Here is a 27,860-nt window from a genome sequence, read left to right on the forward strand (position 1 = left end):
AATGAATTAACAATAGTTTCTAGTTCTTGTATAATTATGATTAATTACACCGGCATCATGAACAGAGTTACATTTTTCTTCAATTTGTTATGTATACGTAACAAATCAAAAAACTTCCTTCGTGACGTCCGTGTACGAAATTTAGAGCTGAATGTTTATGTTTCGGTGAAAACAAAATATTTAATTTTTGAATAAATGAATAATACATTTTTGCCAAAAACAATAAATATTTATCCAATTATATCAGTCATGAGTGGTCGATCAATACCGTTTAACTATATTATAAACACGGTGTCATGATACGGTAACGAAAATTTAACGAATACCACCATTAATTTGAACGATTGTGTCAATATTGGTTGATATAATTGCAAATGTAGATCGAGACAAATTTGGATCATTTACATGATTGAGTACATGCAACAATGCGGCTGTTAATAGTATTAAATTACCTCATACACGAAAACCTTTCGATTTGCAAAGTCTGTTGAAGCCTTTTAATGATTGAAAGAGATTAATTATCCTTCTGATTGATGCCTAATTTAAAAAAAATGATAATGAGTAATCGCGTTCAGAAGCGAGGATAAAAAGTGAGGCGTTAATCGAAAATATCTCATAAGCAGGATCCTGTAGTCCCCGAAGGCGCTCATTCAATTAATCAGAACAAAAACAGGGATAGAAAAGTCCCTTAGTGATTGTCTTTCCAGTCACAATTCCCACACTGAATTATTTTTCGTTTAGGACGCTAATGAAATATTGCCGGATAATCAGAAGCGATAAATGATTTACTGAAAGATACAATACAATGTGGTGATTTATTTGTCGTGGCAGATAAGCCTCCACAAGATCTTCCGACTTAATGACAAACATTTTAAACATATCAAACCGAAGTGCTTTCTGTGGTGACAAATGTGTTTTCGCAGCGGAAATGTAAAAATTAGAGTGACTCTTCGCCTTTATTTTTTCGCCTCTGAAAAGAAATCGATTAACTTGTTTTTAGTAGCTTGTAGTCCTTTAGAGCTAAAACCAATTAACTGCGATCCGATTTAACTTATCGGTTAAATACGCGATTACTCATGTAATTTCAACTAGTTCAAGGTCGCTGGTTCTCATCGTTACAAATTGTATGCCAATTAATTATCCATTACGTTAGAAATAGATTACTGCGAACCATTCTCTAAAACTCACTAAACATAAACTCCCGTAATTCCAATAATTAAACATTAATCGTCAAATTACATTTTAATGAGTCGTTAATTCACCAGCTACTGGCTATTAAAACATTCATCTCATTACGCGACACTAATAATAATTCACACAGTTTTTTGTTTGGATTCCAGATCGTTTTATAACAAAGACATAAAACGGCGGAATTCTCTGCTCCCTCTTATTCCCACCATTTGGCATTTCTGAACTTCAATATGATGATGTATGTATGCGCAAGCATAGATATATCAGCATCAGTCAGAGTACGTTGCCTCGCTGATGTTGGCAATAAGAGGAATGCATAATATCCCATCTGTCAGGGGTAATAATTCACCCTTTAAATTAAATAGGTTTCCGCCACTTTAATAATATTATTCGAAAGCAGAATTTAACTGGGGCACCTGCGCTTTTTCCACGCCAAAAATACATATTTAATGCAAATAGGGCGTTGCCGGAATCGTACGTAAAATGTTTGTCAACAGCTTAACGTTTCTGTATGTCTCGCTTGTTTAATATACATATGTTCGTTTTAATGAATTCGAGGATATCGTTAAAGCTTTAATGCATTAAGAGAATAATAATCCTAAAGCCGTCTCGGTCTTTGCAAACTTTTTAAACGAGAAGGAAGGAAACAGAGTATTTCAAATTACGCACATACTAGTTCTGTGTTGTCTTAGTTCATGAACAGTTTTTTATCAGCTTTTATGTTCAATATTCTTTGCTGATTGTAACATTTTGTCTACGCCCTTTTTCTCACGACTAAAATACTATTTTTATTGCGCTTCTAGGAAATAGTTTGTCTTGTATGTCTTAATCGTAGTTACAGAAAAATATATTCTTCGGAGGACTATTTAATTTGCACTGGCGTTGGTTTCGTGTTGAAAATCGTCTAGCTGAACAGGAATAATCTATTCCGTACACAATGTGCTAATACATAACTGATTACATCAGTTACAGAAATAAACTACATTTGACTAATTACTGGTATTCCCGAAAATCTGATAACTAATTAATCTGATGTATTCTAACTGACAATCAATTATAGTCCTTAATTTATATGTTCCAAAAGTTTTTTCATCAGTGCTTTCAAGATAGCGAAATATATATGATGCTTTTAAAACTATTTTTAATTGATTTTTAGAAAGTGTTACACAAAACAACTATACGTTGTTAAATTAAAATACTGCTTCACTTTTTAAAAAAATCTAATCAAAGACAGAAATCATTTATTTCTTGTTAACACTTGCTATACTAAAAATATATTTACATTTATTTTACCTAAGATACGAGTACAATGCATTTAAAACAACAAATGAATTAGGTTATTGTTAATACAGGGTTTCTATAAATGATTATAGGGTCGCAGTAGGTCATGTAAACGTGCCGCCTCTCAGATTTAACTGTACGCTCAGGAAGTAAAAATTTTGCTATATGCAATGGGACTAGAATTTTTAAGAAAAATTGTGTAAAAAAAAAGAAACAAAACAAAATTCTTATCATTATCAGTTACATTTTTACACTCAAACCAATTTAAAACCGCAAAACAACACAAATTCACTTTGTGCCGGAATTCTACGATTAACCTTAACAAATTCGAGATTTTAGCACAATTTTGGCAAATTGTAGGAAAAATTATAGAAATGTTTCTATAAATTGCACTATTTTGTGTCATTTTTGATACAACGTTTTTACTGCATGTAATATTTTAAAATTTAAATTTTGTATAAAATTTTATATTAAAAATAACATAGAGCAAAACGGCCTTAATAAAAATATAGAATTTTACCATCATGGATCCAGTAGTTTCCGAGATTATCTCTCCAAGAAATGTCGACACACGCCAGACGGAAATGATCTTTATTCGTCAACCTATTACAATACTTCCTTAGCTTACTTTTGGCAAGTAAAGATATATAAAATTAAATACTTAGACTCGAGTAATTTTTTATATTGTCGTTAAATTAGTAGTACACTAAGTAAATATGTTAAAGTAGAAATGAATTAATAACTAACGGACAAATAAGATGGGCAAGCAAAACTGTAATAAAATTAAATTAAAGTCTGTACGATATTAAGGAGCTGCCACAAAAATTTATTTTAAGTTAATTGAATTACAGGTTATTGTGACGTGAGATAAATAAGAACAAAATTTACGTAAACTTTGAACACTCTCTTCGTTTGATCCCTGCCCATTAAATGTAAACAAAGTGGGCAACTATGGTTTAACGTAAAACTTGACTTTGTTATACCACGTGTCAGAAATGACTGAGTCCGTTGGCAGCACTTTTTAAACAAAAATGTGAACTTTTCTTGCGTTTATGATGGTATAACGGGAATAATTCTGTCAATGGTGACATGCAATAAATTTTTTGATTTTTGGATTTAGTACTTAGTAAGATAAAACTGATTTTGGAAAATGATATACACTCTAAGAAAATAAAGGGTGGGGGGCTGGGCTAATACTTGCTAGGATAAAACTGATTTTAGCACATGACATCCCCTCTAAGAAAATAAAGGGTGGGTGGACGGGGCTAGTACTTGCTATTTCTATTTTTCGAATTTTTAAAATTTAGATTTTTAAAATTTTTAATTTTTTCGATTTTTCAATTTCTTAATATTTTGATATTTCCATTTCTCAATTTTCCAACTTTTGATTTCCCGATTTATGGAGATTTCGATGTTTAATGTTTTTATTGTTCAATTCCCCATTTTTAAAATTTTCAATTTTTCGATTTACGGATTTTTTAATTTTTAATTCTTCGTTTGGACTATTTTGATTTCTCAATACATATATCAATTTTTCAATTTCTCAGTTTTTTGACTTTTCGTTACTTCGAATTCTCGATTTTTTAGTTCTTCAGTTCTTCAATTTTTCAGTTTTTCAAATTTTTGGATTTTTCCACAATTTTATTTTTTAAACTTTGAATTTTTCAATTTTTCGACTTTTCGATTTCTCACTTTAAAAATTTTCGATTTCTCAATTTTTCGATGTTTTACCTTTGGGATTTTTCGACTTTTTGATGTTCCTCAATTTTTTCATTTCTCAACTTCTCGATATTTTAATTCATCGATTTTTTGAATTTTAGATTTTTTGTCTGCTGGATTAACAATCAACTGATTTGGCGAATAACATATTCTCTGAAACAACAGAGGGTGGGTGGGCGGGGCTAGTACTTACTAAGATAAGACTGAATTTGACAAATAACATATCCTCTAAGAAAATAAACGGCGGGTGGGTGGGGCAGCACTCCTTTATTTTTGTTTCCAGTTTTTCGAACTTTTAAATTTTAGACATTTCTTGATCTTTCCATTTTTCGACTTCACGGTTTTAGATTAACCAGTTTTTCAATTTTTCGACTTTAAAAATTCTTAATTTTTTCGATTTTTTGACATTTCGATTTTTCCATTTTTCCATTTTTTGATTTTTCGATTTACGAGATTTTGGTGTTTCAATTTTTTACTGTTCAACTCCCCCTTTTTAAAATTTTCAATTTTTCGGTTTACTTTTTATTCTCGATATTTTAATTTTTCGATTTTTTAAATTTTTGTTTTGTTGATTGCGGGGCCGTACTTGCTAAGGTAAGACTCATTTTGGCGTATATGTCCTGTGAGGCAATTTTTCCCATTTTTTGATTTTTGGATTTATCGAGATTTCAATGTTTCAACAGACTTATTCTTTAACTTTGCCCTATCTCATATGCAATGTAAAATCCAAACAAAGTGAAATAAAATATGGACTACCTCAGGGCCCAATCCTAGGGCCAATTCTTTTTAGAATCTTCATAAATGACCTAGATATATACTGGAAGTCTGGATCAAAAATTATTAAATATGCAGACGATATCAACTTCGTAGTCATGGTCACAAAGAATTTACATACCAATTCAAACAAGGCGGGTAATGAAATCTTACAGTAGTCAGCTGAAAATGCATTAAAACTAAACTTAAATAAAACATGTTTTATAAAGTTTTTAGTACAAAATCTTAGTCACAATGAATCGATATATATTAAGCTTCATAATAAATCAATTATACAAAAAACGGAAACTAAATTCTTAGGTTTAGTAGTCGACAACAAATTGCATTTTGGGGGTGTATCATGAAGTATAGATTCTTTATTTAAAATTTAAAAATGGGCTATGAGATATATGGAAGGTGTACCCAAACCCACCTATGCAAACAACTTTTCAAAAAAAAAAATGACATACTACCTCTGCCATGCCTATATATTCAGTATCTCGTGTTGCATATATATCAAAATAAAAATTAAATTACAAAAAATTCGGAAAACCATATACTAGATTGAAAATTTCCCAAAATAATCCAAAATATATTAGTACAATATTATTTAATCGGCTACCCCATAAATTAAAGCAACAACAGTCTGAAACATTATTCAAAAATAAAATAAAATGTTCTATGTTGTATGTTATTATTTTAGTTTTGACTAGCCTTAAAATCTGAAACTGTCGAATAGTTCAAATTTAATGGTGAATAAATTATTATTATTATTATTATTATTATTATCATTATCTATGCACTAAGAATTGCATCCTTTTGAGATTGTTTTCATATTTGTGGAAGAAATTAGCAATCTATTTTGGATAAACTAAAATCCTTAGATGTTCATGGATTGTCTAATAACCAGAGGTAGACACAGCGGAAGTGATGGGGAATCAATCAGACATATATTAAATACGACGGCGCGACGTCAGGCGATAAATTTCGCTGGCCAACTGTGCAATCTCAACCACAGTGGCGTTTGATGCAATTCAGGGTTTAACTGATCAAGAACATCACGAAAATTGTGATGTTGAACAGTCATTTTTAATTCTTAAAGCATTTTAACTTCTAGGAGAACTCCTATAACTGAGGAAAACGTAGAAAAAGGAGTAATTATTATTAAGAATTCCCGAAATTGTAGGCCACGACGGCAATAGCGCTGGCGATCGGACGGCTATAAGCTATTATATCTGCTAATAATATACATTCTAATTTATTGAATCGCATATAATCCAGATTCTATTAACAGATTTTCCAGACACAGCTTCTAAATCTTTCTGTAAAAAAAATGTATATTATTTTGTTGCTACTGAATTGATGTCTAATTTGTAATTAAATGAAAGTCTAGAGATGTTACAACAATTGGCACATACTTATTATTATTAGTAACTATGTTTAGAAACAGAACTAATGCTTAAGCCCTGGAAAAACTCGACCCTGTAACCTATAATGAAACTAGAAAAATTACAGAAACTTAATGATCTAAGACCAATTAGTATTTAAAAATTGCTAAACTTACATTTGCTGAACGATCTACGGATTACTCAAAAAAACTGCAGAATTCTAGAGTCAAAGTGTAACAAAAAATGTAGCTCTGCTCTTATGCCCTCTAATTTTTGTCGCAGTTTTGTTCTGGAAAAATTAGAGTTTTAACTTTTACGGCCGATCTAAAGTTTGAGACCCAGGCCTACAAACCAGATAAGGCTGAAAACTTCTCTTTGGCTGAGATACACACTATATTTTTTAGTTTGTAGTCGACATACATGGAGAATGTTAAAGTACTAATTGTAGTAAATAATTGTATTAATTCAAATTTATGGAGTATGGATCATATATCACGAAACAACGGATGGGTATCGCTTTATATGCGACAGGTTTCAATCTTTATCAGTCTAGCCGAATCTACGTTGGCGCCACGTTAATGTAAGCTTTGGGGGTTAATTGTTATTGAAAAGCCTCGTGTTTTTGAGTCACTAATTTTATTGATCCGGTTAAGTTTCATAATTTCATTTTATTATCTAAACACATAAAAGCTCAGTACTTACCTTTCAAATTAAACTTTGTACTTTTCAGTAAACGAAACGTCGGAAATTAAAAGCTCTTAACAAAACTATTAACATTTTTAAAAAGAACTTGACCCTGTTAAACAATAACAAAGCTTTTTAAGATCAGCTTCACATTTGATCAATAGTATTGTAAAAAATTCTACTTCTTGTGAAACTGTACTTTATTATTGTAGAAATAAGTGTAAGTATTTTTTAATTTGAGCTTTAAAAGCTTTTGTTATAAGTGAAGTTAAAAGTATTTGTCTACTTTTTATTATGCTTTACTTTAAATACTTTGTTATTTTTATTTGGTGTCGAATTTGTTCTTGTAATATTATGTGACTTTTGGACGATGGAATCTATATTTGAAATTCACATAATATTCTGAGTTGTTTCATAGTCATTTTTGAGTTGTGCTTAATATTGTATCAAACTTTAAAAATGAACCTACCCCACTAATTATCTAAAAAAAAATTCTTGAATATATGTATTTAGCAGTAAATTTTATTACACTAATCAACGTAGATATGCAAGAATTATTGATGAAAGTGACAAATATCTTGTAGTACAAGCATCTGTAGGCTTGTAATGTCTTAACAGTGTTGACTCCTCTAAAATATTTATTCACAATAAAAATACACAAACTTTTAAAGATCGTGTATTAGATAAAAATGCAGCAAATTACTTCGTTTCTTTTCACTTTGTCTCTTTGTCTAAAATTTTTCTTCTAGCGTTAAACTGCAATTACCTTTAAATAGTAGAAGTTTGATTAAACCTTTAAAACAAATGTGCTACTATCTTAAACTAAATAGCTACTTGCTGAAGTTTTAGCTGGCTATATAATTTGAATAATAAATTTTAATTTTTTTATTGCATGGTACTCTAAAATTTAGAATAAAAACGAAGAAGATAAAATGAGGAAACTAAAGTAAACAAACACATCCTGTTGCATTAGACGGAGAAAAAATGTTGTCACATTTTTTTGGAAAAAGACGGAAATTAAAACTTTTTTTACTATAATACATATTATACTATTTGTTTCACTAGTAGAGGGAAAACTAGAAAAATCATAATTAAGTAAGGTTGCATTTTTTTCACTGAATTTTGTATTTCCTTGTAACAATTGAACGCCAAACAAACAATTTTTCGTTCCAATTAGTTTCTTCCCACAGAAAACGATCTGATAAATATTTGAATACAAAGGGAAGGCGATCAATAATTCCGATGCTGCGGCTATAAGTAATAAATTGCCTCTAATCGGTTAAGCGAATTCGTAAAGGTTAACACAATAACTTTGGTGTCGGAGCGCAGCTAATTACTATACCATGGAGACATGAATCATCCTAATGGTTAGGATCATCAACACTCACCTAATTAATCAGAAACGGGGTGGACCGGAATAGTTCCTCGGGCCATAAAACTTTGTGAAAGAGTAATTCTGATCCGGTAAAAGCCTAATTAGGGGGTGATTCTTTTTTCATTTCACCGAGCAAGAAAATATTTGACTAGGCAAGCCTGCTTTTAAAGAATTCCTGGAGTATATAAATTTGACCCTCCACGCCTCGAGTATACTATATCTAGGACAGTTTATATGAAGTGCGATGACATTTTCTGATATATTCGCTAATGTAGCCCATTTTGCGAGTGACAGTTACAAATTATGCTTTTTAATACGTCGTAATTCGCCACACGTTACGTTTACGAAGTGTGTTTCTCTTTAAAAGATAAACCTGTGCGAGTGGTGTTTACGCCGTAGTGGAAATACGCAATTTATTAATGACTACTACGGAAGAAGTGAAACGAGGACGTAGTGATTTTACCTTTACTATTAAAGCGAAGAACTACTACTTTCTAAGGACTTATTTTGTTACCCGAAAACGTTACAAAGGATGATGTTTGATTAATTTTACACCGTCCCTAGCTTATTATTATCTATTGAAAATCAATCCGACGCACGAAGCTTTTCAATAATTCACAGAAATTTCTAATTTCACTTCAAGTTAAATCAATATTAACCTGTTCTCTTTTCGGATTTGCTAGAGTGTTTCCTTAAATTAAAGCTGTAGACTTTGAGTCGTGATTAAATATTACGCGCTGTATCAGTGGAAGGAGATATAGAACTGAAGTTCAGAGCTTTAATTATATTATGGTGAGATTTCTATAGCGTACGTGGAACTTGAAGGGTTTCCGCAAAAATTACTTCGCGTACATCAATCACAGTACGACTTTTCTTTTCCAAAAATATTTTTTCAGGTCAATGGATAACGGTAAATGATCATTAATCTAGATTGGAATTAAGGTGTTAGCAATACGCATTTCAAGACCTGTTTCCCGATGAAGATTGTCAGTCTGAAACCGCCGCTGTTTTAATCTTAAGGATTTATGTTTTCTTGATGATCTTGACCTATTTTTTAAATTCGGTAGAATTAATGGCCGAAGTCAGTGGCTTTAAAATATTATTTTCTGTTGAGTTATGAAGTTCAATCCGTTGTTCAATGATATGGCCATAAAATTTTGGTGGGTTCCGCAGATCCGGCAGCGTAATTCACCGAGATAACTTTTTTAAATGTTGTAATAACATTTCATAAGCAAAAAATCCCGATTGCTGTCACATTTTATGAGCATGCTAGGAATATTGTGTAAATGCGCCAAAATGTGCCTAATCATCCCGACCAATAATTTGATGACGTCGTCGGAACATTCAGCTTGCCACTTTTATTTTTTTTTTGTTTATAAATTTTATTTTTGTTATCAACTGAGTCGCAAGTATTTTCAATGCATCTTTTATGGATGTTTATATAGATATTTATTATTGTAATTTTGTACTCGTTTCACTAATAAATGTACAATATGCACAAGTTCGTTAATGATCTATTTCAAGCATTTTTCTGTAGATTTTTAGTATATGCTGATACATTTTATAGATCTTATTTACAAATGGGACCCGTACATGTACAAAAGAGTACAGAACAACAGTTTAAAACAAATGTTTAGGTAAGTTTTTAAATGAAGTGTGGGTGCAACAAAAGTTGGTAATTTTCAGTTTCTGTATCCGATATGTAGCAGTGGGGAAGTTTAATTAAAATTTTAGTGAATTTGGTCCAACACAATGATACATTACGTATTTAAAATGACTTGTTAAATTACTTGTGTAATAAACGGGCGTATAAAAACTTTTATGCTGTCGTTACATTTCATTTTTTCCGTCAAGTCACAAACACTCTTGCCTTAGCAAATAAATGAGATGTTAGCTTTCGCCCCTCTTTAGAACCAGAAATACATACCAATTTACATACTTAAACCGATGGTGGTTTTAAAGAGGTTAGTCAAAATTTCCAACCGTTAAAATATCTCACTCGTTTAGGTACCATTTGAAATTGAAACTTTCTTTTTGGTAAGTTACCTTCGTTATTTATTTTCTTTGTTTGTACCCATCCTAACTGACGCTATCTTTTGACCACATTCTCTTTTTATGTATTCTTTTAATTAATTCTTTTATATCTTGACAGTAAACTGTTTCTAATAGTTTTCCACTTTTCTCCGTGCAGATTGGTGTTTGTTAAACCCCGTCTTACCAGGATTTTGGATTTCATTTCATTTAATTTTTATTTTAATTCTCTCTTTTCTTTTTCCTTTTTGCATACGATCCTTCCATTGATAATCTTTAGGAATTTTTCCTTTCAGCCTGTCTCTTTTTCATTCGTTTCATTTAGTTTTCGTTTTCTATTTCCGCTTGTGCACATTTTTGTGACATACAACTTTTATTAATAAACTGTATTTATCTATGTTTGAATTTTCTTTTAATAATTACGAACGATGTAACGTCATGTACTGCATTTAACTGGCACTTTTCAACCGAGTTCATTTCCTGTCTTCGGATCCTTTTCATAAGCATTCGGAATAAAAAAAACTTCGACTAAGAATCGAACTTTACATTAAGTGCACTTTAAATTATTTCTTGATTCCGGTAATGAATATGGCAGGCTAACTTGTAAAATGTACATTTTCTAATAGCATTTGAAACAACTATAGAGAGATCCAGTTTAAACTTTACTTACGTTATTAACAGACAATTTAATTCAATTAGTGACAACAAAAGCGGTGCATAATTTAATTAATTACCTAATTCGAGTTTCTCAGTGCAGATATCTCAAGAGTCAGAAATTGTTTTTATTTTAAATAACTGCCTTAAATTTACTGTATTTAGTATGATAGTTTTGTTATATTACGAAAAATATTAATTGATTATCAATAGAAAACTTTTGCAGTCTTAAAATAAGGAAACTTTTTACGGAATTTTAATTTTACGTATCAAAAGAAAACTTACTCAGAGAATAAGCCCGAAAATGTCACAAAATGCAGATATAAATTCAATCATCCTGTATAAGTAAGTTTAGATATTTTTCTGATTCTTATATAGGTATTTGTCAAGACATGGGAAATAAAATGTCTACAGTCTTCCATCTTCAAATATGGAGGAGTTGAACATTTTTAAATGAAACCATTTGTTTTACAAATTTAAATGCAAATATATGCTCTAAACTGTTGATCAAAAAACTTTCTGGTATGTAATCACTTTTTACTTCCCGAGCGTAAGCAAAGGAAGTATTGTAATCGAGTCCGTCGGCCGACTCTCTACTTTTACGTTTTCTCGATCTTTCATGACCCCTAGAAGACGAAGAAATAGGTCTCCCATTTCCGTCTGTCTGTCCGTCTGTCCGTCTGTCCGTCTGTCTGTCTGTCCGTCTGTCCGTCTGTTGTCACGGATTTTTATTAGACAGATAATCTCCGAAAGTACTCGACCGATTGTTGTGAAATTTTGTACTTATATTAAGAATATCATGTAGATGGTAAAACGCTAACCAAAATTTGTCGAATCATCCCCACCACTAAAGCGATGACGTCACTTCAAAATTGTACATAGTAAATGGGTTTTCAATTGTATAAAATAACATAGTCCTACACATATAGTTTACAACTCTGAATCGACTTTTCACCCGAAACGTCCAGATTTTTGGAAAAAAAATCAAAATTATAAAACAACATTTTGAAATTTAATTTTTAATCTGCTAACCAGAATGCTTTGAAATGTTGCAGATGTTTTAAGGCTATAAAGAGCATCATAAATCTTTAGTCAAAAAATATTTGCTTATCCCCTCCAAAAACTTGATGACGTCAGCTCAAAAGTTTGTGGAATAAATCATATCTAAAATGTACAAAATATGATGAGTCTGTACTTGTGAACTATCACTCCATTAATATTTTTTGGATTTGCATATACAGGGTGACTCAAAAAAATTAATGAATGCGTACATATATTTTATTGATTTAATCAGGAACTACAAAACCGAATGCTCTGAAATCTTGCAGATGTTATAAGGTCATAAAGAGCATAATAAATGTTTAGTCAAAATATATTTGCTTATCCCCTCCAAAAACTTGATGACGTCAGCTCGAAAGTTTGCCGAATAAATCATATCTAAAATGTACAAAATATGATGAGCCTGTACTTGTGATTTATCATTCCATTCATATTTTTGGATTTGCATATGCAGGGTGACTCAAAAAAATTAATGAAGGCGTGAATTTATTTTATCGATTTAATCAGGAATTACAAAACCGAATGCTTTGAAATCTTGGGAATATTTTAAAGTTATTATAAGCATGGTAAACTTTTGTTCAAAATGTATTTGTTCATCCCTCCTAAAAAAATTGATGACGTCACCCTTAAATTTTGCTGAATAAATCCTATCTAAAATGCAAAAAATATGATGAGTTTGTACTTGTGATTTATCATTCCATTCATATTTTTTAGATTTTCTTAAGAGGTGGTTCAAAAAAATTAATGAAGTCAATTTATTTTATTGATTAAATTAAAGGCAACACTTATTATTAGTATTACACCCCAACCAACCCAATTTGGTAGACACAAAATTTGTTAAAGGAAAAACTCGGTTGAAACATAAGGGTAGCACGCTTATTTACATCGACTTTAACATTACAGACCTGCATTTGTTTTATGCGTTCACTTGATTCCGCGAATGTGAAATAGACATGTTTATAATCAACCAATTGTGAATTTCACCGTCAAGAATTAAAATAAAACCCAATGTTTTATATAATAAGCGGAAGTCGAAGCAATAAAACCGACGGTCGTTTTGTTTACAGTTTCTGTGTTTGGCTCTCACGTATGCTGTTACGCCTGTCATCTTAAATTAACATATTTTATACATACACGATTTTCAGTTGCCTCTGATACGTAGGTATACGTGAGTAAATTGTTTCGTTATTTTATTGATTATTACAAATCAATATTCAAACGACCCAATTCATTTTCCCGAAAATTTGAGAACATAATAATTTTATTCTTAGTATTACACTACATCTTTCCCAACTGATATACGTGTCCTTGCAAAAATGTTGATGACGTCATCGCAATTTTTTTTTAAATTCCCACTACAAAAATGTAATGAGAAAAAAAACACAATAGGCATGCAGTCGTCAAGTTTCCGACAGCGAGGGAAGTACTGTCTAAACTCTTTAGACCAATTTTTTCCTCTTTTCATAAGAGAGGTAGACCGTTGGACACAAGCATGTTTTATCCAATCTGATATGTTCCAATCCAGCAAAATTACATCTCTTCTAAGATTTTTGATTGACACCAATATACGTCAAAGTGTCAAGTCTACAACTAAAACAGGAAAACATTTCGTAGTGAAAATGTAGAAATATGGACCCACCACCGACGACATCGGTCACAGATAACAAATTTTTAACGAGTGATTTTTTTTCCAATTTAGACAGGCATAGGCCACAGCTTTATCCAAGTTTCGATCACTCATTGCAGTCTTTATTTTGACTAATTTGAATAATTAAATTACATCTAACATGCCAAGCTTTGAAAAAAGTTAGTTTAAGAATGAATTAAAGATATTTCGCAGAATGACACGAATAGAAACAGTAGGTATATTACGTTAGACTTGTTTAGTATGTTTTTTTTTCTTTACTTTTCTTTTGAAACCTGTAGAACTTTGAAAAGTCCAGCAGTAATCAGTAAGTATTTCAGTAATCATTTATCTTAGTATACCCATGAAAAATGGATAAAAACACTCCCATATACACAATCCTCTTTTCAGACTATGAAGTAGTTCGAAGTTAGTAATTCGTAGTTAGTATTAGTGCAAAAGACCAGCAAGACATGACGTATATGATAAACAAACTGACAGGACAATAAGATGGAGTTTAGAGGTTAACAGAGAAAAGGCACAATATATGGTCATACGAGATACTTACAGGGCAGGACATCGAAACAGAAACATCGGAGTAATTAAAAACGTCAATCAGTACGAACACCTCGGAGTGAAGATGAAAAGAGCAATAAAGGCATACCAAAAAAAAAAAAAATAGGCAAAGAAAAAAACAATGATAAGGGCATGGTATTCAATTTTGTAGCAAAAAAATTTAGCATAGAAAACGAAAAAGCATGTCAGGCTATGATTCAGTACTCATACGTCACTATCGGCTGTATCATAACTTGGTATACGTTTTTTTTCCTTTCACTTTCAACACTCGCCTGGCGGCTCGTGTTAATAAACGTCACACAAGACTTGTTGCACAGTATACTATTATAGGATTAAGCTCTAAAATATGCTACTCGTATCTACGTTTATTTTCACACATGCTTACATACTAATTGTTTGTAAATTTATTTTAAACTTTTTTTGATTTGATAAAAAAGTTATTCCGCGTTTACTACAAAATATACATTTGTGTCGAACACTCAGTTGTTGAGCAAGTACATATATGTATCATTTGCCACAAGGATGAAGATGGAGAATAAGAAAACAATTAATTAACTAACATAGTAAATATACGGGGTGATTTTTTTAACCTGAAATTTTCAAATGTATGGAAAAATAAGCATTCTGCGAAAAAATGTCGATAATGAAAATTTAATCATGCCCCAGGGGAAATACATTAGTGCTAAAATTACCTCCCTTCGCTTCTCCTTATAGATGGAGCAGGGTTAACTTCGAAAGCTTAAATAGAAACTGCTATTTTTTATTGCAGATTCGGAGTCTACGGTTAAAAATACGTATGATTTCGTTTATTAGAGCGCCATCTGTCATGAATCTAAAAAATTGGTCTAAAGAGTTTAGACAGTACTTCCCTCGCTGTCGGAAACTTGACGACTGCATGGCTATTGTGTTTTTTTCTCATTACATTTTTGTAGTGGGAATTTAAAATTGCGATGACGTCATCAACATTTTTGCAAGGACACGTATATCAGTTGGGATAGATGTAGTGTAATACTAAGAATAAAATTATTGTATTGCCAAATTTTCGGGAAAATGAATTGGGTCGTTTTGAATATTGATTTTTTATAATCAATAAAATAACGAAACAATTTACTCACGTATACGGCAACTGAAAATCGTTTATGTATAAACATTCTTAATTTAAGATGACAAGCGTAACAGCATACGTGAGAGTCAAACAAAGAAACTGTAAACAAAACGACCATCGGTTTTATTGCTTCGACTTCCGCTTATTATATAAAACATTGGGTTTTATTTTAATTCTTGATGGTGAAATTCAGAATTGGTTGATTATAAACATGTCTATTTCACATTCGCGGAACCAAGTGAACAAATGCAGGTCTGTAATGTTAAAGTCGATGTAAATAAGCGTGCTACCCTTATGTTTCAACCGAGTTTTTCCTTTAACAAATTTTGTGTCTACCAAATTGGGTTGGTTGGGGTGTAATACTAATAATAAGTGTTGCCTTTAATTTAATCAATAAAATAAATTGACTTCATTAATTTTTTTGAACCACCTCTTAAGAAAATCTAAAAAATATGAATGGAATGATAAATCACAAGTACAAACTCATCATATTTTTAGCATTTTAGATAGGATTTATTCAGCAAAATTTAAGGGTGACGTCATCAATTTTTTTAGGAGGGATGAACAAATACATTTTGAACAAAAGTTTACCATGCTTACAATAACTTTAAAATATTCCCAAGATTTCAAAGCATTCGGTTTTGTAATTCCTGATTAAATCGATAAAATAAATTCACGCCTTCATTAATTTTTTTGAGTCACCCTGCATATGCAAAACCAAAAATATGAATGGAATGATAAATCACAAGTACAGACTCATCATATTTTGTACATTTTAGATACGATTTATTCGGCAAACTTTTGAGCTGACGTCATCAGTTTTTTGTAGAAGATAACCAAATATATTTTGACTAAAAATTTATTATGCTCTTTATAACCTTAAAACATCTGCAAGATTTCAAAGCATTCGGTTTTGTAGTTCCTGATTAAATCAATAAAATAAATTTACGCATTCATTAATTTTTTTGAGTCACCCTGTATATGCAAATCGAAAAAATTTGAATGGAATGATAAATCACAAGAAGAGACTCACCATATTTTGTACATTTTAGATAGGATTTTTTCAGCAAAATTTTGTGGTGACATCATAAATTTTTTAGGGGGGACGACCAAATACGTTTTGATCAAAAATTTACCATGCTTATGATAATTTTAAAATATCTTCAAGATTTCGAAGCATTCGGTTTTGTAGTTCCTGAGTAAATCAGTAAAATAAATTTACGCTTTCATTTATTTTCTTGAATCACCCTGTATATGCAAATCCAAAAAATATGAATGGAGTGATAGATCACAAGTACAGACTGATCATATTTTGTACATTTTAGATATGATTTATTCGGAAAATTTTCGAGCTGACGTCATCAAGTTTTTGGAGGGGATAAGCAAATATATTTTGACTAAACATTTATTATGCTCTTTATAACCTTAAAACATCTGCAAGATGTCAGAGCATTCCGTTTTGTAGTTCCTGATTAAATCAATAAAATATATTTACGCATTCATTAATTTTTTTGAGTCACTCTGTATATGCAAATCCAAAAAATATGAATGGAGTGATAAATGACAAGTACAGGCTCATCATATTTTGTACATTTTAGATATGATTTATTCGGCAAACTTTCGAGCTGACGTCATCAAGTTTTTGGAGGGGATAAGCAAATATATTTTGACTAAACATTTATTATGCTCATTATGACCTTAAAACATCTGCAAGATTTCAGAGCATTCGGTTTTGTAGTTCCTGATTAAATCAATAAAATATATTTACGCATTCATTAATTTTTTTGAGTCACCCTGTATATGCAAGTCCAAAAAATATGAATGGAGTGATAGATCACAAGTACAGGCTCATCATATTTTGTACATTTTAGATATGATTTATTCCACAAACTTTTGAGCTGACGTCATCAAGTTTTTGGAGGGGATAAGCAAATATATTTTGACTAAACATTTATTATGCTCTTTATGACCTTAAAACATCTGCAAGATTTCAAAGCATTCTGGTTAGCAGATTAAAAATTAAATTTCAAAATGTTGTTTTATAATTTTGATTTTTTTTCCAAAAATCTGGACGTTTCGGGTGAAAAGTCGATTCAAAGTTGTAAACTACATGTGTAGGACTATGTTATTTTATACAATTGAAAACCCATTTACTATGTACAATTTTGAAGTGACGTCATCGCATTAGTGGTGGGGATGATTAGACAAATTTTGGTTAGCGTTTTACCATCTACATGATATTCTTAATATAAGTACAAAATTTCACAACAATCGGTCGAGTACTTTCGGAGATTATCTGTCTAATAAAAATCCGGGACGGCAGACGGACAGACGGACAGACGGACGGACAGACGGACGGACAGACGGACGGACAGACGGACAGACGGACAGACGGACAGACAGACGGAAATGGGAGACCTATTTCTTCGTCTTCTAGGGGTCATGAAAGATCGAGAAAACGTAAAAGTAGAGAGTCGGCCGACGGACTCGATTACAATACTTCCTTTGCTTACGCTCGGGAAGTAAAAATATGAATGAAATGATAAATCACAAGAAGAGACTCATCATATTTTGTACACTTTAGTTTACACAAATTTTTGGAGGGGATAACCAAATATATTTTGACTAAAGATTTATGATGCTCTTTAGAGCCTTAAAACATCTGCAACATTTCAAAACATTCGGGTTAGCAGATTCAAAATTAAATTGGAAAATGTTGTTTTATAATTTTGATTTTTTTTCCAAAAATCTGGACGTTTCGGGTAAAAACTCAAATTGGGAGTCGTAAACGACATGTGTAGGACTATGTTATTTTATACAATTTAAGACTCATTTACTATGTACAATTTTGAAGTCATCGCATTAGTGGTGGGGATGATTAGACAAATTTTGGTTAGCGTTTTACCATCTACATGATATTCCTAATATAAGTACAAAATTTCGTAACAATCGGTCCAGTACTTTCGGAGATTATCTGTCTAATAAAAATCCGGGACGGCAGACAGACGGAAATGGGTGACCTATTTCTTCGTCTTCTAGGGGTCATGAAAAATCGAGAAAACGTAAAAGTAGAGAGTCGGCCGACGGACTCGATTACAATACTTCCTTTGCTTACGCTCGAGAAGTAAAAAGACATATTGGACAAGATTTAGCAAGGAATTCCTGTGTTCACTATTTTCTGAAGTTTTAGTCGACGTTACAACTTAGAATCTGCCACGATAAATAATAATAAAAGTAAAATTCGACTTTATTGAATCAGAAAAAGAAAATCTGTATAAAACTGCCAGAACGACATTTATTCTACTATTTCTACTAAAGAAGTTACATATACAGACCGCTAGATAAAATTCTGCGGGCTTATATCTTGAGAATGGATAGAGATATTGAAATTTTGTGAACGCTGTTGTTTTTAGTTTGAAGTGTCAACCTTAATTTAGTGAATACATTAATAAAAAAAAATGTATGGTGGATGTTGCCTTCAATGGCATCTCTTATTGAATTTTTTTTAACATAATGTAATTTCCTGGGTTCTTACTTAAATATGAAACCATGGCTTCTTTGATAAGAAGGGTGGAACTAGTAAAATTATAATAAAATGAAGTTGAATGAAATAAAGTACTACCACTTGACTTTATTTTACTGACAACTAATAAGATTTTTTTCAAAAATAGTGTTCTACGCAATTACTCAAACTGTCGCCAGTCCTACTGAACACAAAACTACTTATCACTTCGAGACTTGTCGTAGTTTTGTGAGCATCATGTATTAACGAGGCACAAACATTCGTAATTCAATTTTTTTTTTTTTCTAAATCACGCAAATACACCAAATCTTTTATGTATCACCACAAAGATAATTCTGAGAGCGTTGAATTTGGGCTGCGTGTAGGGCTTCTATTGCCGACGCAATTTTCATAGTAAACGTTTTTCAAAATTAAAAATTTCAGTCATTTTCGACAGACCGCAAAGAAATATCTTAGTAGTCCAAATTTTCGGATGTTAACATTTAACCGTAGTAATGTAATTAATGTGATTGGTCATGTGTTCCTATGATAATATATGACAATTTACTGTTAAAAGTAATAAACATATATAATATTTTTCGAAATCTGAAAAAAATATACCTGCAATTTAAAAACATGTTTAAGCTTCCCTTTTCGAGTAGGTTAACACGTTTAGAGGATTCTTCTCAAGATATAGGGTCCCCGAATTTTATCTAGGACACCAACATATGTGATGCTAAAAATGTATTCTAACCTAAAACAAGCTAAAACATTACAATTCAAAGACCAGTGTAGCAACTAAACATCAATCAATACTACCTATAAGACTTGCCTACTAATTTTTGTTCAAATATTATTTTTTAAGTGATACTTGAAAGTACCGTAATTAGAATTGACAAACCAGTTTAAATTCAAAGCATTTATATTGGCTAACGCTCACATAACTATTCTAAATTTTGGAACTATCAGTTTTAGTGAATATTGAATAAAAGTACTAACTAAGTCTAAAAGTAGTGTGTAAAACAGGAACTTCTATGTCAAATATTGAACCAAAAACATAATTTGTAATCCAGTCATCCTTGGAATTCAATTGGAATGTTTACACTGAAATGATATGTTTAACACTACGCCTAAGCTACATCGTAATAAAGATTTTAATAAAATTAATTTTATTTTAATTTTAAGTTAAGGGCAATAGCAAACTAAAATCCCCCTAAACTAATTTTTAACTTTGATTTAAATTTTGGGGAAATGATTAAAGAATCCCGCTGTGACTTTAACAACTATCACATGAAACGTTAATTCTAACCTTACTTTTCTAGTTTTGTTGCTTATTGTTGCCTCCTGGAGAAATAATCCTTTTTGTTAAAAACTGTTGTCAGAACTTTATTTGCGTATTTGCATATTCTCCCAACAATCGCTGTTGGAAATTCCCCATCCAATCATCTTTAGCAGGTACCTGGGGTTGTGAGAGGTGGGGGTGTGTCCCACCCACCCCATTTAGTCGGTACCGGTACACACAATTATGTAGTAAGAGTTCTGGAATAAATCCCAAGTACAACGGTCGCACTGTTCACTTTTGGTCCTTCGAACCACTTCTAAATAATCACAAACATTTTTGGTCCTTCGAGCCGGATCTACTAATATCATGCGGTACAATCGCATTTCCATTGAAGCAAAGAACGATGGACAGAAGGTAAACGATGTGTGGAAGTACTCGATTTAAGCGGCTTGGAATGAATGCCGGGAAGAATTTCCCAACAACATGCCCATTTTTGCAACGCAGTACAACGACGTGTGATCGCGAAAGTTCCGAGAAACCTCGTCTATACAAAGAAAGGAGTGAAGTCTTAGATCGAAAGTTAAGGGAACTTAAAAAAATATTAGAAATGTTAGGCAGATAATGGAGCAGATCCCTATGAAATCCATACATCAGGTCGATTTTTCAGCTAGGGCTGATTATTATCAGCAGTTTATGGACGCATGTGATGTCCGACAGTTGGAGACAACTTTTTTTATCAACGAAGCCTCGTTTCATTTGAGTGGCTACATTAATTGTCATGATATGAGAAAATGAAGCACCGAAAATCCACGTGTTTATGTTAAGGCTCCCCTTCACAGTAAAAAAAAATTGGTGTTTGAGCTGCAATTAGTCAACGATGGAGAGTAGAGCCTCCATTCTTTGAAGGTAATTATGACGAAAATACTCATGTGTTAACTGAATTAACAGCTACTATATATCAGCAAGAAATTTTGGTAGATTTGATATCACAACGTCACGACAAGTTGGAGCTACAGCGCACCATTTTCATTTTTTTTTACATTTATCAGTGTAGTTTAATCACCGACATGTTTAATCCATTGAGGATAACTCGATTACAAATTATGTTGCTCGCCCGATACTATTTTCAAATAAATTTATCCCCTCGTGAGAAATAACACACCGGAACCTATGTTTTCGACGAACCTCGTATTTCAGTTCCATTAGTTTCTTTAACCGATTTATTAATAACCTAAGACGGACACCGTCCCTCAATCTGTTTAGACCAATTTGGCGACTACAATAAAACAGCAGGAGGAAAAATGAGCACACAAAGACCCCGATAAGCAAACAATTAATCTCTTTCATGGCAGAGCTTTGTTAAATTTACAGTGTGTATTTTGCAGAGTGCAGAAATGTCAGCGGAGCGTGGGCCTCGTTTTTTCCCGCGTAATGAAAGCTCCATCTAGTAAAGTGTTGCGTTAGTGACAAATAGCGATGGCTGAAGGGCCGCCGTGCAGACTAATAAACAAAAGGGCGCTCTTTGAGGCAACAAACTGCACACCAGAGATATATGGAGTCATATTCTGGTGAGGTTCGGTCCAGGTGATCGATGCGACAATTAGTTTCCAACGGCCGATGTTTTGCCGTGATTGAGCTCGGGTGATGGACGGTCTTCTGCTTGCCAAAGGCACGCCTTCCGCGGACATACCTAGTTGGGTTCGCTTGCCCGAATCCTACATCATTTATTTCCCGCATTTAATAACGACCAACTCGGCGCAAGCTCGCCCCGAATAGAAAATGAATATGAAACTGTTGTACAACTGCTATTAGGTGAGTGAAAGCTCGTAAAGTCGTACATCTGAATCCATTTCCATTACTGGGAAATTAGGTGTTGAATGCGCTCGGTTTCATAAATTTGATTGAACGAGTTCCGGTGTAACTAAATGAGTTGACAATAACACCTATTTTTGGACAGCAACATGCAATCAATTCAAACAAAGTGTAATCAGGAAAAAATTATCCCCTCTTTTAGTATTGTCAGAGAAGTTTACGCTTCAGAATGCTCGTAGAATCAACTTAAACCGTTTTAATTTGGAAGCTGTATTATGAAATGGAAAATTGATGAAACTAAGTAACGGTAAAAAAGCACAATATTATAAATAGTAGAACCCTCATTATATAACTGCTACTAACACCAATTAATGCGTTCACTTTTCAGATTAGATACTACTGTTCCGCATTAAAGTTGACATTCACAGATCTGATTTGACACAACTTGACCCGACCTGACCTGACCTGATAACATAATAACAAAACATCACTTGATTTCTGTGCAGCAGATGGAGTACTAAATATTTTCAACATCGTTTGTTTTTGTTTTCTTTCGCATTCAAACTGCATTTGGTGCCTTAATATCAGATAACAAGAAAAAAAATATCGAAGATAATTTATGCGTCGCCAGCAACCCTCTATTTATTTGCATTTATCTAAGTTAGGTCTCCGGGAATTTATTAGAGTTAACACGAGTTTCTGTGCTATTTGATAAACAACTTTAAAAAACACTCTGTGAAAGGGAAACGCTTACACAGTCGTAGGGATCCGGGTGTTACATGTACCAGTTTCACATTGTGACGTAAAATTCTGTACACCTTCAAAATATTGATTCATTTCTATTTTGTGTGCGTAATTTGAGTTGACAAGGTTAACAAAGATCAATTCAAAGTTTTATTGAATGTCGCATTGACGTCTAGTACTATACATTTTTTATATCTCGTGTTCAACATTTTGTAGCTCCTAGAACATCAAAAAGACCTCCCATTTCCGCCTACCTAATATTTCTACCGTCTGTTGTGAAATTTTAGATGATTGTAGGAATGTCGTATAGATGATAAAATTTATCTGATCATTTTCAATAAAAATTTGATGAACCATCTCAAAATTTTGCTAGTAAATTCTATTTGAAATGTGCAGAATATTACCACCTATTCTTAATCTTGAGCGTATAGGTTTTTACAAAATTTTACACAAATTTTAAGGTTGTTATTATTAGTTGTTAACGAGAACACATTTGTTCAACTCTTTCAAAAACTCGATAACATCATTTCAAAATTGTGTTAGTAACTCTAGTTTGATATTTTTTTAAGTTATTCTCAGAAAAATCAACTATTGCAACAATTTGCTTTACTGATACGAGTTCTAACAATACACAGAACTCACAACACACAGGACACAAATGAATTTTCTTTCAGTTGAAAAATTTTTAAAAGTCAATAAATCGATCACATTTTGTTGAAAACTACTTACAAATTTCAAAAAGTTGCAGATTAATAAAAGACATTCGAGGATTTAGTATTATCAACAAAGGATATACAAAATCCCTTCAAGTTTCATAAATCGAAACTGTATGGTTTATAGTAAACTTCATAATAAAACTTTTGACGTGCAATTGATGCTGGCGACAGATGTCACCCCCATAAATTTTGTAGTAATGTTTCAACTGCGATTGCATCTAGTTTCAGTAAAACCGATTTCATCAACAACAGATCATTGAAATAATAAAAGCTACCAATGGATTTCAGTAAGCTTTGCCTCTAGCTTTAAAATATGCGGTAATTGAGTACATATATCTTAAGCAATTGCAGAAATCAGTCGTTAACCTTACCTTATAATAAATGCAATTTATTTTGTTAATAATAATATACAAAGGAAATGACAAATTAAAAAGACTACAGATGTTGAAGTTATTAATGAGAAAATCTCTAAACTTCTATCCCTACGCGTGTTTCACTATCCTAAATAAAATAAAGTATATTAGTATATGTATGTGTTTTGTTATGTTATGAAAGTGTTAGCTTTCCAGAACCTCAACTATTTTAGTTAATCATTACAACCGGCCTATTGCGGTAATAATTCTCGTTTTCCCACTCAATAGAGGAATGACCCACATTAATAAACATGTATGATATTTCACTATGAATATTTATGGCATTTTTTGTTCTTATTTTCGTTGTAAAAGATTAATTACATACATTTTAATTACGTTGATGTTAGTAGCATACCAGTTTTCTTGTGAAAACAATATTGTTAATAGACTCCGTTTATGTATATGTTTTCCTGCAACAACCCATTTTCACTAAATATTTCCACGAATCCCCAATTGTGTAACAGTAGTACAAACAACAGTAGTTTATTTGATATCTGGAGATATTTATATAACACACTGTTACAGAAGATTTAGAGTTAAAGAAATAGTCTAAATTTATTTAGACAGAATTTCCCTCGCCTCTGTGGCAAACAAATGCAAATTCTTCGAAAAATTATAAAAGTTAATTTCGCAAAATTTATTTTTCTTTATGATAAACCGTATAAGTTAAAAAAATGAGTATGGACTAATAAAGTACAGGTAAAGACACGTGCTATGCATATATTTCAAGTGAGTTTTGTGAGAAAATAATCGGATAAATTATGAATACATACAAAAACCACAAGTACATAGTCTTGTACTTGTGGTTTATGAAACCGCGTTGAATTTTTACTATCGGCATCCATATTTACTCACATAAAAATTCAAATTAAATAATATTTTTGATACCAGCATGAGAGCAGGCCAAACGTAATGCTTAAATTGTGTAATGACGAACGAGTAGGAATAATAACATGAAACACGTGGAAGTCCCGGCGACTTGAAATTTTGTGTAGTAAATGTTAGTTAAATTTTATGAAATAACATACTTTTAGTACTTTTAGTCTATGAATCTGTCTTGAGTTTTTCACTTCAGCTTTCAGATTTTTACAACGAATCAAAAGTTTATGACAATATTTCAGATTAATATAGCCGCAAGGTTCAGAAATTCTCGATGGTTTAGATGGTAGGGCACATGCAAACAACGCCAAGACTGCGAGTTCTATTCCCTCATAGGGTCACTTTTTTTACACAATGGCTGGTATTATCTATATAAAACAACTGGATTTGTTTAATTATGCTTCAGGGACGAGGGAGGTTCTGACCAATTTTTTGTACGAAAAATGTGAAATAAAAAAAATTCTGTATAAAATCAAAAGCAACTTGTAGTAGTAATAGTCAAGAAAAGTGATGTAGCGTTAATTTTTACTTCCCGAGTGTAAGCAAAGGAAGTATTGTAATCGAGTCCGTCGGCCGACTCTCTACTTTTACGTCTTCTCGATCTTTCATGACCCCTAGAAGACGAAGAAATAGGTTTCCCATTTCCGTCTGTCTGTCTGTCTGTCCGTCTGTCCGTCTGTCTGCCGTCTCGGATTTTTATTAGACAGATAATCTCCGAAAGTACTGGACGGATTGTTGTGAAATTTTGTACTCATATTAGGAATATCATGTAGATGGTAAAACGCTAACCAAAATTTGACTAATCATCCCCACCACTAATGGGATGACGTCACTTCAAAATTGTACATAGTAAATGGGTTTTAAATTGTATAAAATAACATAGTCCTACACATGTAGTTTACGACTCCGAATTGAGTTTTTGCCCGAATGTTTTGAAATCTTGCTGATGTTTTAAGGTTATAAAGAGCATAATAAATTTTTAGTCAAAATATATTTGGTTATCTTCTCCAAAAAACTGATGACGTTAGCTCAAAAGTTTTCCGAATAAATCCTATCTAGAATGTACAAAATATGATGAGTTTGTACTTGTAATTTATCATTCCATTCATATTTTTTTAATTTGCATATACCGGGTGACTCAAAAAAAATAATGAATGCGTAAATTTTTATTTTATTGATTTACTCAGGAACTACAAAACCAAATGCTTTGAAATCTACTGCGAAAAAAAAACATAATAGGCATGCAGTCGTCACGTTTCCGACAGCGAGGGAAGTACGGCCTAAACTCTTTAGACCAATTTTCTAATTAATTATTTAAATAATTTAATGTTTTTTGATATCTCGTTACTTGGGCAATTTGAAAATATAGGTTTCTTGCTTCCGTTTGTAGGTTTATTAAACTCTTTGAATGTACTAGATGTATAGTCTAGGATCATAATAAAATAACGTATGTCTCAAAATTTTGACATAAAGTTCTTTAGTAATTTTTTTTCTGTGAATAAAGCTTTATTTAAATTGCTAACATACCCCAAAAATACTACTACTATAAATAAGAAAACTAACAACTTATATCAAATGAAGTGGTCCATGGTCCTCCACTAGAACCAAAAAATCGGTGGACTGATAAACAACGTGCAGTTGGTTGTCCCGTGTGTTCCGTTAACGTGTTTGACAATGGTCAAGTTTTCCAATTCAAAGCATGTTGACATGGTAAGGTAATGCTTTAAGTTGTGGCTGATGCAAATACCAGGTTGGCCCGCGAGTTGTGGATCAAACGCTTTCTAAATCGCGCGATTTCGTGTCCGCGAACATGTTCATGAGTGGCCGTGATAAGACTGAAAGAATACTGCAAACTGAAGAACAAATTTTGCAACGCGTCGAAAAAGAACCCGAGATCAGCACTCGCCGGCTTGCAGCTGAAGCTGGAGTTTCAGGAGTGTAGTGCATCCTACATTAAAAGAACCAGGCCATGTGGTACTTGCATGATGGAGCAGCACCATATTTTGCTAAGCCAGTAACCGAATGGTTAAATAACCATTTTCCTAACCAGTGGGTCGGTAGAAACGGCCCAGTAGCTTGACCTCCGTGTTCACCCGATCTCAATCCGTGTGATTCTTGTCTGTGGGGTTGGATGAAACAGTGGGTTTATGGAAATCAACAATGTTCAGAAACTATCGAAGAGTGTCAACAATGGGTGGAAAATGATGGCAAAACCCTCTTTGGTTGATCTCCAAAATCTACAATTTTTTCGTAAATAATTATAATAATTTATGAGGAGAATTTTTTTTTTCTGTAGCTACGGCACCAAATTTTTGAAAATATTTAAATAATACCCAGTTGATAAGTAATCTACTTTTTTTGTTACTGTTACTGAAAAATATAATTTTATTATAATAGCCACAGGTATAGATTTGTTCTTTGGTGCTGTTTTGCCTTGTGTTGTATTTTTGTATCAGCGAAATGAATTCTATACTTTCCTTAATCCATATGGAATCATTGTGTGCACAGATCTAGCTATAAGAAATTTTTAGATTTAGCATTTAAAATTTGAAATCATTTGTAGACTACAGTTAAGCAGTTAAGTAACGCTATTACTGCGTAGGGCTTTAAGCTTAAATTAATATATCTGCACAATGCATTGTTTAAATTAAGCTTAAATTATGATCTGAATTTCGTAGAAACGTGGAATTTTCAAACACCTTCAATGTGAGTTCACCACAAAGTACCTATACTAACAATTTTTGGCGACAAGAATTAAAAGTAATAAATACGTGATTATTAATAAATAAACTTACCAAAGATGTTTTTCCAAAAATGTATATCAATCTGCAACAAAAACGAGTATTATTTCATGTCACGTTTGTATCATTAACTGAGGGAAATTCAAATATGCATACCTTTATTAGAAAACTTACTACACACAATTTTTATCATGAATTGTCGTCCTATATTAATTATATATGTTACTAACGTTTGACTGAGCTTTCTAGACGAGCTTTTTGTAAAGTTGGTTTATGCAATTCAAAACGATTATGATTAAGCTTACAATTATTATAAAATAAGCTTTCTCTG

The sequence above is a fragment of the Zophobas morio genome, unplaced genomic scaffold (genome assembly GCF_036711695.1).
Source record: "Zophobas morio isolate AGI-343-1 ecotype UQ-CSIRO unplaced genomic scaffold, CSIRO_AGI_Zmor_V1 ptg000024l, whole genome shotgun sequence".
Lineage (NCBI taxonomy): Eukaryota > Metazoa > Arthropoda > Insecta > Coleoptera > Tenebrionidae > Zophobas > Zophobas morio.